Source organism: Lepidochelys kempii, chromosome 3 (genome assembly GCF_965140285.1).
Source record: "Lepidochelys kempii isolate rLepKem1 chromosome 3, rLepKem1.hap1, whole genome shotgun sequence".
Taxonomy (NCBI): Eukaryota; Metazoa; Chordata; order Testudines; family Cheloniidae; genus Lepidochelys; species Lepidochelys kempii.
In genome coordinates this window covers 72600477-72616376 of record NC_136382.1, presented here as the reverse complement: position 1 = coordinate 72616376, position 15900 = coordinate 72600477, and the positions used below count along the sequence as shown (strand labels likewise).

The following is a 15900-nucleotide window of genomic DNA, read 5'->3' as shown; positions in this document are numbered from 1 at the left end:
GTGGAGTACAGGGAGCTCGTTTACATAAGTTTTCCACCATAAAACACCAGTCCTACAAATGCTTATGCGCTTCCTTAACTATAGCCATGTGACTGTTCCCACTGAAGTCAGTAAGATTACCTACTGCTTAAAGTTAAGCACATCAATAAATATTTGCAGGATTGGGGCCTAAATCAGGTCCTCCATTCCCCAGCCCCGAGAGGCAGAGAATGATCTGTTTTGCTTTTCCTTGTCACAACAGACTGACCTTTCTCTTGGCTAGGCTGGCCTGCTGTATAGTTATGGGGGACAGCCTGGAATCCCCCAGATATGTTCTGCTGGATCAAGGTCTAGAACTTTAACAGTAGGTCACAGACTATCGAAAGGAAACAAAAACATGATATTAAATTATTTTAATTACATTTCAATTGGAAAGCCTATAGAGATACCTGCTGCTGTTTTACATTATGAACAAGCCCTCCGGATCTATTTCTTGCTGGTTTGTCATTAAGCATTATTACCATTAAATTAAAAATCTAATTCAAATAGATTGTGTAAAAGCATTTTTTTAAAATCTACGCTTACTGCTTTTTTTTTTTAAATTAAACAAAATAGTTTATCCTGAAACAGGCTACCTTAGTTTTCTCAAGAAAATCCCTGTAATTCAATCTGTGACAGATTTCATGCAGTGAAGCAGAATTTTGAGATTGTCCTCTGGAGATCTGTACATGTATGTCAGGGATGCTGGAACAATTTGTATAGTGGGGGTGCTGAGAGCCATTAAATCAAGCTGTAAACTCTGTATATAATGAAAACCACTTCAAGCCAGGGGGTGTGGCACCTCTAGTTCCAGCACCTATAATGCATGTTCTCCTTTGCATGTGGAATAAGGAGGTCAACAGCCTTGAGACACAATGCTCAGATCCTGCAGAAAACTCTTTGTGGGGATGGGAATCCAGGACTGAAAAGAATGGAGCCAAATTTGGGGAGGAATGGGAGTGTTCATAATGTCCTTACCCCACAACTATGGGGAAATGTGCTCAGAAGTTTATACCTGAGGGTGCATTAATTCTTGAAAGCACTCGTCTGAGTAGTGGAGCCTCCCTTTGCAAGTTGTTCAAGGGGTTGCTGCCCTTTGGAGAAGCCCAGAGTCAGTCTGGCTCTGACAGAGCTGTACTAATCAGAGGAGAGCTGCAGTGGACAGGTAGGAAGGAAGCACAGGGCATCTGAACACATAGACCTCTAGTGCTGGCAGACCCCAAATTATACAGGGCAACAACTGCTGACCAGAATTTACCACCTGGTAACCTATAGTTTTAGCTCTTGCTATGTATTTCTAGCTGAACTTTCTTCCTTAAATAGAAATATTTTAAAGCCATCCTGGGTGAAATTCTGTGTCATATCTTACGCAGGTCAGACAAGAGGATCATAGTGGTCCTTTCGGGCCTTGAAATCATGGATCTTCTGTAGTTCATTATATAGCCTTCAGACAAATACAACAATTGTCAGCTTTGACTGCTTTTTTCATTTTTTCAGAAAATTGAATTGTATTATTACTTACTATATACTATTTATTGAGCTTTGGCAGTAATCTTGGTGCTATGTAGGACATAAAAGAAGACCGTTCTTTGCCTAAGCTGTTTGATATCTAAGGCCCTGATTGTGCTTTGCTCATGGACAGACCCCCGTGCGTGGACAGACACTTGTGTCTGCGAAGACCCACACTGATTTTGGTGGAGTTGGAGTTTAATTGCAGTGGAGTTTGAAAAAAGGAGAGCACAAAATGTAGCTGGCTTGTGGATCATTCTCATTGGGATGCTTCAAGTAACTTTGTTCATCCAAGCTACAATCAAAGGAATAGCTGATGAAAATAATCTATTTTATTGATTTCCTCACTGGTAATTTTGTTGCCTTTTTGTTTGCTTTTGGAGCTATTTCTTCTACAATCTCAGAATAATACACTAAAACAAGTCTGTGACCTTTTTTCAGCATAAACCTTCCATGAGTCTATTTAGAAAATGTTGCTTTATTTGTATTGAAAGTTTGAGTTTGTATAGCTAGTTTTATTTCATTATAACAATGTCTAGTGACTAAAACCAGCATGGCTAAATGATCTGTCAGTGTTTGTGTTATACAGTCATAAAACTTCACTGTGAGAGCATAATGATCTAGGGGCTGATTGTTCCCCTGAGGTCCTCTGATGGTGGCTGTTGCCCTTTGCCCATGGAGAAACCATACATGCTGCTCTGAATCCCTTTGAAGAGCCTTCAGCAAGGAGAAGGATGGGCCAGTAGCTGAAATGGGAGGGCCCAGACAAAGTTGGGAGGGGAGAGTCTTAGTACCTCATTCCCTCTAGTCATTCAGACTTCTCCATGGATAAGTCCTCTGAGCAAGTGAGGAGGCACACAGTCTCCAAATGAATGGCTCAGGTTCTGGTAGGGGGAATCCACTTTCTTCTTTGGCGGCGCCGGGGATGTATTTCTCTACCCTGATGTTGGGTTGGGGGACGCATTTCACTTCCCCAACCCCTCCACACACTACCTGCCTAGAGCTCATATCCCAGGTGTGGTGAATTTCACCCACAGGATAAAGGGTTGTTATTAGAACATGTTAGCGAGCATGTTTAACTAATGGATTCTAAAATTCTAGCATACAAGAAGTTGTATTTAGCAGCACATACTAAGGTAAAATGTGGCTCATCTGTATGAGAGTTTTAGAAGCTGTTAGTTACAATGTGCTAGCTAACATTTTCTGTTAAAAAAACTGTTTATCCTAGTCCACACAAACCCAAAGTGAGTGTTGTGTACACAGGCTATCTGGAAAGATTATTTTTTTGTTTTGGTTGGTTTTTTTACCTTCCCCCACTCTCTCTCTTCCCCCCCCCCCCCGCCCCCGCCCGGAATATCAGAAATGTCAAGTCTTGTTTTCCCTATATTTGTTGGTGTACTTCATTCATGACTCAGAAACATATAGTGGGAGTTTTCTCAGCTGTTATTAGAGCTGACCAAGAACAAGTAAAATTATTTACAAAAGTCTTGATGATGAAAAGTGTGTCCTCTTTTTAAGAAATTTTGACCAAAGTTTCTTGTTGAAATGTTAACATTCAAAAATGTACTTTTTGTGATTAGAATTTCTAATTGAGTCCAAAAATAGTTTTGAAAAGAATCTAAATTCAGAACATTTTTACCAGCTCAACCTTTTGAAAGAATAGGCATGTTAAATAATCAACAAGAGTCATTTTTATACCAGGGTTTTTACTTAACTAAGTAAAAAAAAACCCACATTTTCCATCTCAATTAATCATATTTTTCTTCCATACTTGTCATAATGCCATAATACCATTAATTCTCCAGTTTAACATAGAATCTTCAGTGGACTCCAGCAGGGAAAAATAAATTTCTGAGGAATTGGAAAAACCCTGAACTTTTAGACATTTTTTATGGGTATGATTCTGCAAGGTGCTTGAGTTCTGTGGCCCCGATCAAGCAAAGCACTTAGTGTGTGTGATGAACTTCAAACATTGGAGTGAGCATCTTGAAGGTTTGATCCTTATATTTTCATAAAAAAACAAAAATGGAAAGAACTAATCTATTTTCCTCTTTTCCCATCCACACTTCGCAGGTCATCATTAACAGAGTTTCAGCCTTTCTTCATTTTCCTTTTTTTGTGAGTTTCACACGTTAATTTTCAAAGCTGTTTGTGGTGATTTAGCGGTGCCATTCACATGAAGGTTAATGTGAGGTCACATGTCTAAATCTTTACATACTTTGAAAATGTAGGGGGTAAGCACTACATACTATGCAACAGTAAAGTATGTCCAAGCACTTAATTTTGTTCAAGACTGCACTAGTGTCACTGTAATTGCCATTTAAATGCATTCTTTATTCTAGCCTTTTCATTCATAGGTATTTAGGCTCTGAGTAGTTCTGTTGTTGGACTGCAGTGAAACTGTATTCTCTGACTTGCTCACTCAAGAAAAAAAGCTTTATATTCCGTAATTGTTTTAAGTATAAGCCAGCAAAACATTTGAGAGTATTGCTCTATAACTATTGGATTTCTTTGCACCTAGAGAAGTTAAATAAATGATCTGGCATCTTGCTACACTGTTTGAAACTTAAATGTATTAGAAGGAACTTCTGATATTTAAGAGGATTTGTAGGAAGGAGGAATTTTCATTTAATCTTGAAAAAAGCTTTATAGTATTATTTAAATGTTCAAAAACTGAACAAAGTTTATTTGTGCAAACAGCAATATGTGAACATCTCAGGGAAGACAGGAAGGCTTTGGACAACACGGGTTTATTAGGTTTGGGAGGTGAATATGAAGTCAGAGAGATTCTTGACAGGCAACAGCAAACATTCTGCTAGTGATGGTATGCAGTCACAGGACAGTCCTGTTTAGATATGTCATTCACACTATTGCTGATGCACCATTAAAAGGCTTGTGTTTACTCTGGCTAAACCATACAACATAATTCTTTGATTGAAACATACATAATCTTTAGACACTATTGCAGTTAAAAAAATTTGCAAGATAAAATAAACATCTTTTTCAGCTAGACATTTATCACTGTATAGTAGTTAGATAAATGAAATACTACAGTCTTAGATCCTTATAAAACACTATATATTAGGTGCCATAGAAGGCATAACAGATGCCGTCTCTGGCTATAAAAGTAATTTACACTGTCTAACTTAGTCATGACTGGAACACGCACATGAATTATTGGAAAAGGGGATCTGGGATTATAAAGTCTCCCTTTGCTGCTGGATGTCTTCCCAGTCCCCCTTTGCACTGAACTGTGCATTTGAGAGTTATTATAGGCTGATCTGCTTTCACTTACCTAAACGTTGCAAATAGACTGACTCTAAAACTACCAGTGCTTAATGTTATTATCTATTAGTCAAGTCTGTGTTGTAAAAGTGTGAAACTTTTTCTTTTAAAAACTTCTGTTTATAACCATATTGACTGCCCAGGTGATTACAAATCTTATATGTCCTGTGCCAAATTGTCATGTGTTTGCAGCAGGATAATGCAGAAGGGGTCTCACAAATCTTAATATAATCATTACACCATGTTGTTTTCATCCTCCCAGTCTGCTGTTCATTTTCATTGTGAAAAATCATTATAGATCAGTGACAGGAGGTCTGCATTTGAGGCTGACTGTTGTAATTACTCCCACTGAGGCACTGTCAGTAGGATTAAAATAAAGATTCTGGACCTGTCCATCCTAGATAGGTCAGCAACACTAGCAGTGGGAGTACTCTTTCTGCAAGCTGTGCTTTCAGTTCTGAATGATAGAACCATCGATATTAATATGATACAAATATTCAAAAGCTCCAATGCAGAAACGCCAGCCTTTTTCTGCATTAGCTGAAGTGTCCATCTGTAATAAATAATCTAGCAATATCAATCCCAGTCCTGAGTAGATATGTATGTTAATTTTAAAATGTATCAGAACCCCAGAGAGTTACAATTACAGAACAATCCATTTTATGTTTTATAATTAATAAGCTCCTTGCAGCTGCATAACTTCAGCCAGGAAACATCTGCACAAACTCCTAGCATATAAATAATTTCTACAAGAAGGGTTTAGCTGAATTACCCTTAATGTCTACCAGCTTAGAAAGTGGTCTTGTGATTTGGTCTGCATTATCTGAAGAACGGATGTATATGTTCAGTATGTCCACATCAAAACAAAACAAAAATTCTAGCCATTGCCTATGAAAAAATAATCATCACACAACAGAGCAAAACTAAAAGGTAAATGGGAATCCCTATTGATCAAATCAATTTTTATTCAAAATTTACAGGAGGAGAGGAGTAAGGGTGAAAAACCTGGCCTCATTTAAGTCAATAGGAGTCTTGCCATTGACTTCAATGGGGCCAGGATTTCTCCACACATTCATAAGTAAATTATTAGCAGTTTAACCCTCATCTTCACCAAGGTCCGCTTTTTTGACACCATTGGATTATTAACTTTAGGCTACTGTTTTTTTAACATTACTTTAATCTTCACTATGTATAAAATTATGGTATTTGTGCCAGTATGATATGCATATGATGGCAGGGTAAATTAAACATGACATATCAAGCATTAATGAATGAGCTCTATTATTCTGATAACACAGTGTATATTTATTCATTTCCTTACACTGATTATTCTAATATTATATATTGGTGACAAACAGTAATTAAAGTTGCAATCATCACATGCAACATATTAAGTTTTTGTTATTTTTCATGCAGACTGAGAAGTTATGATCAAAAAATCATGTTCAGTCAAGCGTCCACCATGCCAAAAATGGTAGAAAGCGTGGTTGTATGCCCTTTGATTCTCTAATCTAACTGCTCTCCCTAATCTCTCCACATTTCTTCATAACAATAATTCTCCTGAATGAATGTATCATTAACGTCAGTCCTATTTGCCATCTTTCCTCCTATTATCTGAACAAGATTTATTACTAATCTATCTTTCTTTCCCATATTCTCCAAATTTAAATCCAAACCAAGCTGTTCTAGCACAAAAAAACACATCTCGCTTTCCACAGCTTTTACGCTGAAAAGTTTTTAAAGGTGCATCAAAAAATTTATATTACTTATGTTAACACCTTTCTTTGTCCTCTTTGTCTCCCACAAGAGGGACTCCAAAATGCCATATACTGCTTTCCACATCCGCTCCTTTCCCTCTCGTGGAATTTCTTGGAAAACTGTTCCTCATATATACAAAGAAATAAAAAGAGAAGAAATTATTTGATCACCATTGGCCCTCGGGTGGCTGAAGCTTGTGCAGAGCTCACTGCAGAGGAACTGCCATTTTTGTACATATACAACCATAACCAGCATCCCAGGTTATCACTGCCAATGCAGAATTGAACTCCAGATGTGGGAGTGGAATTCACAATGCCTTGGGTTAACACCCTTCAAATTATTGGAGGGGTTTCCAGCATTAATATTTCCATACAGCAAGCTCTGAAAGGTCCCCAAAGACATCGTCTTTGAAACATGCCTGGCCATACTGTCACACACTATGCATATGTGAGAGAGAACACCATATTTTGTCAAGGTTGCCTTTCCATTCCATGCGCCCTATCATATGAACGCAAAACATAAGCTTTCAGGCTGTGTACGCCAGGTATGCAAGAAAGAAATAAAGTTACTAATGCTAGGCCAAGAACAGTTACTTAAGCAACCTTCACTGGCTTTAGCATGTGTACATCAGGGTCTGTCATTATATGAGGACTCCACATATGGATGGACTACCGAATGTTACAGCACATGTAAGGTTTCAGAGTAACAGCCGTGTTAGTCTGTATTTGCAAAAAGAAAAGGAGTACTTGTGGCACCTTAGAGACTAACCAATTTATTTGAGCATGAGCTTTCGTGAGCTACAGCTCACTTCATCGATGAAGTGAGCTGTAGTTCACGAAAGCTCATGCTCAAATAAATTGGTTAGTCTCTAAGGTGCCACAAGTACTCCTTTTCTTTTAGCACATGTAAGGTTATCAGAATAGGAGCAGTTTAAATATATATAATCAGAACCCTTTTCAATTACAGACCTCAGCTATGCAGGACAAGGAGTAGCTGTCTCCTGGGTGGATTCTTCCCTGCATAGCAGAACGACACCAGGTCCTTTGTAGGACGATTTTTTTCACTTATGGAGGATGAGGGAGGATTTGCTCTTAAGAGCAGGCAAGGCTATCCTAGACACAAGCCTAGGATGCTAGGCCCAAATACTGGTGAGGGTGAGACAGATTTTAAATGAGGAGCTGTGACTTGGCTGGACTCTGACTTCCTCTCTGTATTTGTTGCGTGTTACACAATGAAGCCCTGATTTGGTAATATAACTATTTCAATAATAAGCACAATAATCTTCATGTATTCATCATTTTTAGGGTACTTTTGAAAGTACCATTTGGAGGCTTGCTGTAGCCTCTGTGCTGTTCAGCGAAGTGGTCTTACTGCTGTTGGGTTGGAGCCCCCTTCGTGTAATGTGCACTTACTAGCTATTACAGACTGGGCTCTGGAGCAGCTGCTTGAACAAAACAGACCCTTCATCTGGGGAAGAGCTATTCTATTCAATTAACAGCTGTGCATAACACACAGAATTGAGTGAAGGTCAATTTGTTTCACTGTTTTCTTGTTTTTCACACCTTTCTGAATGGGCAGTGCCCTGGATGACCTCGTAACAGAACCCCCACTGGACCGTACTTCGCTTTGCTTTTAAAGTTAAACGAGCTCAGACGAGGAGTGCAGTGGCTTCAAACATCACAGTGCTACCCCTTCAGTTAAAATGTACTGTGGCTTTCATATATTATTCATCCCAAGATGCACTGTTATGCATCTTTAACATCACTATTTGCATTTGTGTTACCATTTGATTTAATGGCTACGGGCTGAAACGTGCACTAGGGGTTTTATCTCAGGTGAACAGTGTTGCTGAGCAGTGCTCTCCCGCAGTGTTCTTTAGAGGGTGAGCTTGCTTAGGAAAGTCTCCAAGTCTTTACCTCACCCTTTGACTGTCCCAATCTTCCCAGTTATAAATTCAGTGAGAATTACTGATGGCTGTGGGTTGAACCTCTCTAATCCGGCACTCCATGGTCTGGCAACATCCGTGGTCCAGCATAGGCGCTGACTTTGTGAGTGCTCCAGGGCTGGAGCACCTACGGGGAAAAATTAGTGGGTGTGGTGATCCACTGGTACCAAGCTCCTCCTGCCTCCCCATGCCTCTCATGCACCGGCGGCCCTGTACTTACCAACTCCTCCCTCCAACGCTTCCAGAGTGCCATGAATCAGCTGATTCATGGCGTTCAAGCTCTGGGACTGAGGGAGAGAAGCAGGGACAGGGCGCGCTTGGGGGAGGAGGCAGGGCGGGGGTGGAGCAGGGGTGGGAAGAGGCAGAGCGGAGGCTTGGGGGAAGGGGTGGAGTGGGGACTGGGCCTGGAGCGAAGGGAGGGGGTCAACCCCCCTGCAAGATGAGGGGTCAGTGCCTAAGCATGATTTTTAGTTAGCCAGATGTCCGCTTATCAGGGGTGGGCCCAAGTTTCCTGTGGTCAGGCAAAGTCCTGCCAGTCCTGGCTCTCAGTGTACTGTGCTGTATCCACCTCCAATTTACCCCTAAATACGTCTTCTAAGAGACCAGCAAGCAGTGGCAGTGGTGGTAATGCTGCTAATGGTAAGCACGTGTCAATATCAATACAGCAAAAGGTGGAAGTGTTGCAGAAATAGGAAAAGGGCACATCAGTACATGCCTTGTGTGAGTTTAACCATGTAAGGTCACCTATTTGAAGAATCAAAAGAAGCATATCCTTAAGTTTTTGCCAAAAGTGACAGTAAAAAAAGTATGAGTGTTTGTAAGACACTGAAGGAGGGGGAAAGCAGCGATTTAGATAGTCCGCTTATACATTGGTTCAAGCTGTGTAGGAACAAAGGTATTCGAATTTCAGGCGAGATGGTGATGGCACAAGCAAAGATATTCCACAGAGAACTTAACCTGCAGCATGAGTGTGACTATTTGCAAGGATGGCTTCAGAAATTTAAAAACAGACATGGCATTAGTCTACATCGCATGTGCAGTGAAAAAAGAAGTGCAGCTACGGAAGCTGCCGCTAAGTACGTTGATAAATTTGCACAGTTAGTTGCAAATGAGAAGTCATCCCCAGAGCAGGTATACAATGCCGATGAAACTGCTCTCTATTGGGATTGTATGCCTACACAAACGTTGGCTCGTGATGCAAAGGAGCCACCATCTGGTATGAAGGAGTCGAAGGACAGGGTTACTGTCCTTGGTTGTAGCGACGCTTCAGGCATGCAAAAATGCAAGCTCATGGTTATTGGGAAAAGTGTGAATCCAAGGACATTCAAAGGGGTGAAAATATTCCCGGTGATATACCATGGCAACAAAAAGGGATGGAAAATGACTAATCTATGTCTCGAGTGGTTTGAGAAATAGTTTATACCAGAGGCAAGAGCCCATTGCACCATGGTAGGTCTGGATCCGAAGTGCAAAATTGCGCTGATTCTCGACAATTGCTCTGTCCACCCTAAAGCAGAGCTGCTTGTCAAAGATAATGTGGTGGGACTGTATTTACCCCCAAACTGTACCTCACAGATTCAGCCTTGTGATCAGGGTATCTTATGATCCCTGAAGTGTATGTACAGGTCCAAGTTTATGCACCAATTGCTAGTATTTCTTAATGATGGGAGCAGTTTGACAATATTTAGGAAAGAATTTAACCTCAAGGGTATGATTTGGACACTAGCTAGAGCCTGGGAAAGAGTAACTCCATCTACTCTGAAGAATGGATGGCACAAATTGTTACCAGCACTAATGTTCGAGGACAGTCCTGCCGTCAATGACGAGTCCGAGTTCACTGGATTTGAAGTGTCTGAAAACCAACAAATTGTTATAGAGTTAATGGAGTATGCCAGCGGTATGTCCTATCCTGTAGTGCTTGAGCTGGCCAAGGATTTGGGAGAGGAAAATTTATTAGACTGGATGGAAGTTGACAAAGATGCACTAATTGCTAATCAAATGACAGATGGAGAAATTGTGCAAATGGTACAGCAGGGGAAAAACAAAGATAACAAGGAAGCCATTGATGGTGATGAAGATGATGAGGAGTACATCACAGAAAAAATTTCTATCGATAAATGCATACAGTTAGCAACAAATTTAATAGAAGGACTGGAGCAAAGACGTTTCATTTCTGAGCAAGAGATCATGTCTCTCTACATGATACAAGAAAACCTCATTAAAGAAAAACCAAAATACATGAGACAAGCCCAGCTGGAAGATTGGTTAAAGTGGCGAAGAGGAGCGGGGAGCAGCACTCTACAGTCGGAAGTCCTGTTGCCTCCACTCATCTAACCCGGATATACCTACAGCTGAGACCCCAGATGTAACTTTAGTTAGCAGTTATTGTCACTTCATTTTGGAAGTGGAATTCAGAGATTATTTTAGATGAGCAAATGATAGATTTGCCTGTATTATTATCTATTTATTTTTCATATTATTTTATTCTTTTTGCTTTATCTACTTATTTCCTTGTGCCAATACAGTAAAATTGGGTAACAACACTAATGCTTTGTTCTGACGCGAGCTGGTAAGCCTTGGCTAGGCAGCATTGCAAGCATAGTTCAGTTTATTCACCTCAGCGGTGACATAAAAATAACAATTGATCCATAGGCACAGGAAGTAGGGGGCCCAGCTTGGCACCCTGCCTGTGGTCCCTGCTGCTGCCTAGGGTCCCGGCCACCGGCCCCCCGACCGGGGGCTCCAATGCTGGCCCCTCACCCGGGGTCCCAACCGCTGGCCGCTCTGCTGCAGCCCAGGGTCCCAGCTGCTGGCCCCACGTCCCAGCCACGCCCCTCTGCTATCGCCCGGGGTCCCAGCTCCCGGCCGCAAGGCCTCTGCTGCTGCCCAGGGTCCGGGCCGCTGAGCTTCGCTCCCGGCCCCAGCCCTGGGCTCTGCAGCTGCCCCCAGCAGTGGTCTCAGCCGGGGGCAGTGAGGTGCTCAGAGAGGGATAAGACTCAGACAACAGGTGAGGGCATCTGCGGAGCCCTGCGGTCAGTGTCTAGGACTCCAGGTGACAGCAGAGGTGCCAGCGACTGGGACCTGGGGCCGGCGGCCGGGCTCAAAGCCTGGGGGTGCTGCAACACCCCCCGCATCCCTACTTCCCGCACCAATAGAGACCTGCTGGACTCTGCATTGACCTCCCGTGGTTTGGTAAATTCTCTGGTTCGGCATCGGTCAGGTCTCAAGAGTGCTGGACTAGAGAATTCAACCTGTACAACCATATGTGTACTAGGAAATACCCAGAGTTACTGCAGTATGGTACATTGGACAGGGCTTCTGGAGACATTAGTTCTGTTCTCAGCGCTGATGAACTGTTTGACCTTGGGCAATTTGCATTCATTCTGTGTGCCTTTGTTTCCCCCTTTCAGGCTTTTTTCTATTATTTCTCTTCAGGAGACACGCTGTCTTTTCCTACATATTTGTACAGTGCCTATCACAATGGGGCCCTGAGCTTATGTGGGGCCTCTAAGTGCTAATGTGGCATGAACAATAATTTTGTTGTTTTGCTTATCATTCACCACCACCATCATTGAAATGTGACTCATATTATTTTTTCAAACATGGCAAATTGTCTTTTTCCCATTTAGGACCACCACACATGCGAAATCTGAAATTTTAAAACAAAGCTACTTGTTACCGAGGCAAAGTATCAAAATATTGAGAGCTATAGGATCAAAAGTAAACTGGGGGTTAAACTGAAATCACCACCTCAACCTTAGCTACAGAGTAGCTGTTATAAAAGGATAATACTATATATACAGGTCTACGAATAGCATTAGCATTTCTTTGGCAAATGGTTATTTACAATTAATGAGAGACAAGTTGGGTGAGGCAATATCTCTCAGTGGACCAACTTTTGGTGCTGAAAAAGGTAAGATTTCCAGCTCCACAGACCTTGAAAGTACCATCTAAAGATGTTAGTCATTTTTTCTCCATTAGATCAAAAATATATTTTTAATTATTTATAATTTAAAAAAAAGTAAATGTTGACAATTCTGAGAGATTGGGCCAAGGGGAAAAACAATCAATAGAAAATTTCCTGTCTTAGCTTAAAAGAACAGAAACTATCTCCGACTTAAAAATAAAATAAAATTTAGAAAGGAAAAAATAACAATAAGCTAATTTGTTTCTTTAATTCCATCAGAAAAAGAGGAGCATTGCCCTTTTTAATATAATGTATGATACCTTGAATGTATCCCTTTTTAAATTTCTTAAAACCTTTTTGTGTGTGATATTGGTGACAATTTGCTATTAAGACTGTGGTAGAATCAGTTGAAAGCACCTTTTTAAGGTTGTTAAGGAGTGCATTGCAGGAATAATGTTGCTCTATATTTATGGGGTGCTTAAGTCAAAGGAATAGTAATTAAATGCCATCACATGGGCCTCTTTTATTAGAACTAAAGATGATGGAGATAGTAGTATGATACAATGAGTGTCTGATCCTGCTGCCTCTGGTATGCACTGCAGAAGAATAGAGATTTCACTTAGACTAGTAGCAGACATTCAAATCCTTTGAACTATAATAAGAAATGCACACTTACTTTAAATAACAAGTGACTGAGCATATAAATGTCTAGATCAAGCCATCAAGAAAAAAAATGTAAAGGGGTTTTCTGTTTGTTTTGTTGTTTCTGTCTGAAATCTCTATTTTCTTTTGGCATCTTTGCTTTGAAATGTTCCCTGCCGAGAGGGACAGACTGGATTCACAGTAGGCATCTGTGCCTTTCAAGTTGCTCTTTGCTCTGCAGAGGGCGGCATGCTGGAAGATGCAGTGTGTTTGTCCAGTGCTTTTCTCATCTTCTGTGGAACTTGACTAGCTAAGACAAGACAGGAAACTTATTATTTGGTCAGGTGGCTGGATCTTAATTGAGTGTGCTGGAATAATAGACCTAAGTTTAATGCATTAATATTTATTTATAGTTCATGTTTACAAAATAGTTTAGCGTCAGTGCTCTTCACCCTTGACCTGGAAATCTTTAGAATAATCTTGAAAGAGGATGAAAAAGACTAATTCCGCATTAAATTTGAACTCCTAGCATCATCTGAAAACTCAAGAAGTCAAGTTTATCCAAATGTTTGTTCCAGAATGCTCTGATGAATGCGTACTAAGGTGTTCTCGTTAGATGTTTGTTTTTTAGTGGTGCTATATTTGGCATAATCATATGTTACCTTGCAGTGATACAATCAATGAAAGAGAACATATATTTTCAAAACATAGGGCTAAATTCTCTTCTGAGGTAAATTAATGCAATTTTATTGAAGGCAAGCCAATCATTTGGCTTAGAACCCCTACATTTAAACAGGACAAACTCCAAAATATCATTATGATTATTGTCTTTTGGACCTGCTTTTTCTTTAGAAAATTAAAAAAAAATCAGAAGTAAATCTTCAGAGAATTTTTCATTTGTTTCCTCTGTAATGAACTAAATCAAGAGTGGATTTTATCAGTCCGAGTGAGGAAAATTTGACCTGTATAATTTATAGCAGGGTTGCATAGTGCTCATATATATTAAGTGGAATAGTATGGCTACTACACTACAATGCACCCGATATAAAGCCCACTGAAGTTCATCTGACTCTTTTTTTCATTGATTCTAGTGGGTTTTGAATGAGGCCCAGTGTTTTTAGACTGTGCCCATCACTGTGGTATCTGATCTCCAAAACTACATGTAAATATTTTAAGTATCAGTAACTCAATATCTGCTGTGAGACAACCTCCCCAATCAATGTGGATGTTACCAGAGCAAATGCTTTCTCTGTGGATTTATAAGGACTATTTAACTAGTTTTTCCCTGTGAAGATTTTAACACCTGATATTCAGCTTCACCCACAATAGATTTTTTACACACATAAGCAGGGCCTTAGAGGTTAAATTGTCTGTGCTGCAGTTGCCTGATTTATTGGAGAACAGAACTTGAATGAAGCTGTGCAATTGAAAGAGCCTGAGTTTCATTAGAAGTTTCCAGGGGAATTCTGTACTCTTGCATGTTTTCTGTTGACCATGGTTGCTATATTAGCAAGTGTGCCCCTGTAACCTTCTTCACTTAAGGTGGAATGGGGTCATAATCTGTTTACCATTGGTGGCATTTCCCTTTGTTTAGTATGATGCAGCCATCCTCCATTTGGAACATTCCATCAGGTTTGGGAGCAAGAAGGATTACTTAGAAAATAATCTGTTTAATAACTTGTGCAGGTTGATTCCCCCCTAGTAGTTAACTGAAGTAAAGATTAAAAATATAGCCATTAATCACATTCAGGTAGGTTTATAAATGTTTTGCTCTGTAAGCCAGAAAACACAGTGTGGTTTGTTTAATGGCAAATAAATGGTGGTGATTGAAAATGTGTTTAAAAATCACAGTTTAATAGCTAGTACAATAAGCAAGCAAGCAAACAAACGTAACTTCACAATGGGCTAGTTTGTCCATAGCCCTTTAGTGGGTGCACACAGGTGGGAGTGGGGATCCAATGAGCCATTCCCCACTCTTTGTATCCCTGGAACAATTGTCCAGGACAGTCACAGACTGCACATGAGGGGGAATGTTCCTTTCGAGTGCTCCCTGAGCTGCTTGCCCAGATAGAGTGGAAGGGGTGGGAAGGGAAAGCTAGAAGGACCAGGATCCGTTTCTTACTGGCGTAAGGTGCTTTTTGGGCACCCTGGTGAAAGCAGGCTGCTTAATCCAAAAGAATGGGGTAGAATGCACATTTTCTCTGTGTACTAGGAAACCCTTGGAGGGATTGTGCCTCTCCTTGAGGGGTGTAGCTAAATACCACCAAATGGACCACAGTGTACCTATAACACAAGTCCTGGTACTGATTGCAGCTGTGATTTTCATTCTATTCTATTAAAACTTTCAATGTATTTTGACTTTTGCTGAGTTAACTTACCCAGGGGGTCATCTGTTGCGGTTCAGTGATGAGACAGAACACAGCTTTATGCAAGCAAACAGGCTGGTCAGCGGAGATGGGCTGTTCTGCCCCCCCCCTGCCTTCCACCTTCTCCTTTTATTATATTTCTCCCCCTAAGCATTACACACTGCTACACAAAGGAATGTATGACGTTGATTCATATGCTTAGTTACCATCCTCTATCTACTACAATCCTGGTTCTCAGGCCTTGAGCCCAGGCTAAAGAAACCTCCCACAGTTGCTGTCCAAACAATCAAGTTCTCAGGGTTCATATCTAGCCCTTGTCCTTGGATAGAGCAATGTGTGCATTGCTCCTAGGAAACAGTCAGGGTGTGCCCCGCCTGCTTCCAGGTGGAATAGCTAGACATTAACCCTTCAGTCATCATGCCTTTAGATACACACTTCTGAGGCCAGATGCTTAGCTGGAGCTGTGCTGA

At 40.8% G+C, this 15900-nt stretch overlaps 1 protein-coding gene across 6 annotated transcripts in view; it reads left to right on the top strand.

Annotated features, from left to right (window-relative positions):
• The window catches only part of EPHA7 (EPH receptor A7), a 170101-nt gene that overhangs the window by 48753 nt on the left and 105448 nt on the right, over positions 1-15900 (top strand). The gene's annotated exons all lie outside the window — the stretch shown is intronic.